The sequence below is a fragment of the Spea bombifrons genome, chromosome 1 (genome assembly GCF_027358695.1).
Source record: "Spea bombifrons isolate aSpeBom1 chromosome 1, aSpeBom1.2.pri, whole genome shotgun sequence".
NCBI lineage: Eukaryota > Metazoa > Chordata > Amphibia > Anura > Pelobatidae > Spea > Spea bombifrons.
The window spans coordinates 96525316-96530686 of record NC_071087.1 but is presented as its reverse complement, the minus strand read 5'-3'; positions in this window follow the sequence as shown (position 1 = coordinate 96530686).

The window sequence follows — 5371 nt, the reverse complement described above, 5'->3', positions numbered from 1 at the left end:
TGGAAAATGTAACTATGTATTTTATGATATGCTAAAAAATAAAATATTTGAACAAAACATGTTTATGTTGTCTTTGTATATGGTAGTCACATAGGAGTTGTACTGGTCATCAACATATGGTTGATTATTAAAATTGGGACAAAATCCTTTAAATATGTTAATAAAAACATTCTGTGTGCTTCTCTTTATCACTCGCCTCTGTTTGCTGACAATGTTGTATTGTACCAAAGCTGCCAAATACAATTCAGAGAAAAATTTATAAAGCGTTATCAGAATGACACTTTTGTCTATAAACCTGTGTTCAAAGTATACAATAACTCTTCTGAATCAATACTTTTATTGCTGTACAAATAGAGTTTAGTGACTGTAGCACATTGTTAGCATTTTTCAACATCCTGTTTTATAGAATCTACTCAAAAAAGACATTTTCTGTATAACATACGCACAATTTTGAATCTCTTGACTTTTATTCATCATGCAGCATGACTTTGGTATCTAAGAATTACCTTGAGGCAAGGAAGGCTAATAATCACATGTGTGATTCTTAGCAAAAATATCCCTAAAAGGACACTAGCTTCCACCCAACACTTTAAGCTAGCATTAACCAGCAAAACACATTAGGAAGCAAATTCCTTGGCCCAGATCAGATCTCTCTGAAAAATAGAAATATGGTAGCTCTAAATGTAATTTTATGGGATACATAAAGACTCTATCAAGACTAAACATTCTATTGATGTAATAAACCATAAGTTTGAAGTACCTGAATTAGTAAAACATCATATCAAAGAAGGCATTTGCAACCCACATGTGTGTGGTGTATTTATTTAACTCACATGTATGTTGTCACATGACTCTTTAACTTCAACTTGGTTATAGGTATTTCTTTTGAACATTAAAGAAGTACATAGCAGCAGAAGACAGAATTAGATAGATGGAGACACAGCTTAATAGGCATAGGGAAGAATTCAATTAAGAGTTTTAAGCGCGAGGAAATCCATATCGGTGTTAGTCTACAGATTATACTACCTGCACTCATGACAGGTTACTAGCTGGCAAGGCCAAACTTGTCATAATGGAAACATGACAAATGACAATGGGTCACCAGGCTGATATGTACATGTGATAATGTTCAGGGCTGGCCTTTGGGGTGTGCACAGAGCACCATGGCAGCAGGGGCGCCACTAGGTGACCACATGTCACGGATTGCCCGGGTCCCGTGTGGCCTAATTCAAACGCCGGCATGTCATGCTGAGATTCGGAATATGACATCATATTCTGGCGCTCTGAGTAAGAGGAACAAGGGAGGCAGGGCAACCAATTCCTTCCTCAGCGGAATTGTGTTGGGGTTGGTTTGTGACATACATTATGGTAGAGGGAGATCACTGAGACATTTGAGGCATCTGGTATAAAGCGCTGAAGAAAATGTCAGGGATATGCAGTATTAATGGTAGATAAACCAGAAGGCGATGTTATGATAATATCTGGTATCATCTAGACTAGATAGGATGTACCCTAACCATTTAAAGGATTGCTGGCGAGGATGCGATATAGAGAAAAACGTATACCACATATTGTTGGTCTGTCTGAGGGAAGACAATTTCATAGCAGTATATTTTCCCTCATCATTAAGTTATTACCAAACCCCATCCATTACTTGCATTGCTGCATTTGTTTCAGACACTTTTTAATGCACAGAAGACAATCATGTACATCTTGATAGCAACAAAAATACTTATTGCTAGATGCTGGAAATCTGCAGTGGTCCTTTCAATTATTTTTAAGCATTACTAAAGGAAAAAATATATTAATACGCAGCCCACTGGGTCTTCCATTCAACACATCCAGATTATAAACAGACCCTTTATGGCACCTTTATGTGGAATCAGAGGAGGGGAAATAGGGTAAACTGTTTTGTAATGAGGTTGTGTGAATTTAATAATGCAAGTAAGGAAACTTTGTAAGGTATGGTATGCATCCATATTAAGAATTGAGTGCTCTTCTTGAACCAAAAAAAGGATCCCTCTGGACATCAGATTTTTTTTGTAAAGTAATGTTTTGACTCATATTTTGATCAATAAATATAATCTAGTACATTATTACATTTATAATTTTAGATAACCATAAAAAAAACAAAGCACTCTGAATATTCCTTCATCTTCATTTTTCCATATAAATCTGTGTTTCCCAAGCTATGACTGCTGTTTCCAAAGCTCTTGTATAACCAGAAAGGTTAATCCGAGCCTATATTCCTAGAATCTCCTCCCAAAATAAAAAAGGGTGTAGGGTGACACGCTACTCTTAAAATCCCAGACTTACAGTCATCTAGGTAATACTTTTATTGTAAAATGCCTTAAGAAAAATGCTGAAATAGCCTAAAATGTGCTTTCTTGTTTTAGCTTTTGCAGTGCCATTTGCCAGGCTAGTTTAGGTCAACATAGGACAACATAGACAAGTCCCATACAGCTCTTGTACCATACAGCATGTAGTGAATAATGCAGTATCAGTCATGATAGTAGTATACCCCTACATACTGTACTAGAGTGGTACTGTGAAACCAGTCCTGAGACTACAAGGCCAGTAGCCAAAAAAATCACATGCATGTATCCGCCCGCAATACTTTTGCAGCATGCAACTGCCTCCTCGGATAAGCATTGATGTGGGGAAAGTTTGAAGTGCTGACTGTCACTAGCTCAACGTGAATTTCGTGAGGTCTATTTCCATTTCTGTTATAAACAAAACTTGTTACGTATCTTAAAAAGTGTTAATCTATCAATTCCATGGAATATGCTCCCATATTTAAACATTTGTGCCAAAATTCGAATGTGGCAATATTCCATTTGAGTGCGCATTTGTCAGTATATATATATATATATTCACATTCTCAAGAATGCCATTGTGTGTATGTGTGCGCATGTCAATCTCAAAATATATAGATTTAGGACCAGATCAGCATTGAAAAATCGAAGGAATGCAGCCATCTGCTTTATACACTTGGACGGATGCTGCACTGTAGTATCATCTTCAAACACTTTTAGAGCAAAAATTATATAACTGCTTAGGCCTATATCATCCATACAGATATCAGTAGAATAACTTTACTCTTTCACAATAAGGCACCAGACACAAATATGTGGTCAAGGGCTTGGCCACAGCTTTATTGAACACATTGACCACCAGGCCAACTTAAGGACATCAACCACCTGCCAGCTGATGGATGATTTAGCATATCAGGCAGTTACACCAAACGAATACACCAAGAGCTTCAAAGCACACTGGCTTAGTCTCTCCCAATTGGTTACGGAACTACCAATATTAGTCTTCTTAGCAATCCATTCTGGGCAGGAATGTTCCAGATCTTCTCCCTGCCTGATCCTGGTTGAAAAGGAGGTAAGAAAGTGCCTACTCTGTTTATATACCTGCTTCATACAAAGTTCTAAACATGAACAATGAATGAGAGAGACACAAAGCATTCATGCATAGGACAGCAGTCATATCCCCCTTCCCCATTGGTTCAGGGGAGCCCATGTATGCACCAGGCAGCCACATTGGTTGGAGGTCCTGTTGAGCACGAACCCACTGGGCATTTTTCCGGTCTGCACAATGGCCAGTCCTTTAAATTCAAATTAAAGTCATTTTTTACACAGGGCGTGGTAGTCTATGGTCAGCCTTGTTAGCTATCCACCAACAACTGACCTAGATGTTTTCAAAAGAGCTTAATATTTGCCTAAATGCCTTGATGAGAACCAGTCTATAATAAGCCTCATTGTACATAAAATCTGCTTTTGCAATACAACCATGTGCCAAAGGAATTGTGTCCTGCAGGCTCCTGGCTGAAAGAACTACTGTATCTGTGGGATCATGTGCATTAGCCAGAAATCCACATATTATAATTTTGTTTAAAGGTAAATTAGAGAAGGGCTGCCAAGGGGGAGTAGGAAGTAAATTGCCCCTAGGATGGCGTGATTGAAAGGTCACTGCTTGAAGCTTGAGTTATTATACTCGGGATGTCTGTAATGTGAGTAATGAAGAACTTTAGGTGACATTTCTATGCTACCTTGATCCTTTTTATGGGTTGTCTATAGATTATGGACTAGAAAGTACGTACGCATGCACTATCCTTTATTACAGGCCCTCCAGAACCTGAAAATCATAATTATTGTTTATTTCTAATGTTTTTTTTTACACAGACCTCTAATACTAGTGTGTGCTTTTGTGGTTTATATTAGTGATGGCTTTCATGAAAAAATCATTTTAATGCTAGGTTGTTGGTACCAGATGCTCTATTAGCACACAGGGCATGTGGTACCAATGACAGCAAAGGGGTGAGGGGCATTCATGTCTGTATGCAGTACAAGAAAAGTACAGCGCACTTTAGACGTGTTAAGATGACTTTAATGCTTTAATGGTTACAATATTACTACTTCTTCCTTGTCAATCTTACAAGTTTGCCTAAAAGCTGACAGGCTTAGATCACCCCATCACACCATTTTAAGTGAAAAGTTAGCAATGCTCATGAGTTTCCATTTATTGCATTTTACGCTGCATCAGTAATATCCATCCTATTGATCCTATAAACTAACCAACAAATCCTTTAATTTTATTTATTGATGTGCTCATGTTAAAAAAAAAAACCTAAGATGAATGTAGTATGTATGCACAATTTGAACATGAAAGTATAGTTTGCAACCAGAACTATATCACTGATGATATAAAGCTAAACATCTAAATAACTTGCATTCCTATCTCCAGTCCCCATATCATTGAGGTTTTTTTTGGGGGGGCATAACCCCTTCGAGTCCAATGACACACTACGCACATCACATCGGTCTACAGCTGATTCACTTGCATTTCTCTACATGTCACCAATTCTACAGCTAATCACATGTACGGGTAACATCAGATGGCTCTCTGCTTCTCTCCCTCTCGCCATGAACATGAGCTGAGGGGAGACAGAAAACAGTGTTTCCCTGGATCCCAAACCCCAGTTTTCTTTAAACAAAGAAAATGCAAAAAAAAAGGAAAACCAAAAAACTACAGTTAATGAATATATTTTTGGTATTATTCCTATTTACATGATCTGTGTTTAATTTATATACCTGTGAATAAAACTGAATATTTTTTTATATATTTATCCTACATATATATGAATATGGTTTCAAAGGAAAACCCTACTTGTCTCAAAAATATATATTTAATTTGTCTGGGCACAGTAAACAAACAAGAAGGAAATAAATATGACATATTATTTCGTAATGCACCCTGCAAACTTACCCACTCAATTACATATTAAACTGGTTTTATCCAAAAAACATAGCAATTCAGTAGTTCCCATGTATGGTGTTGGTTAAATATCTGGTAACAAGGATGTTGA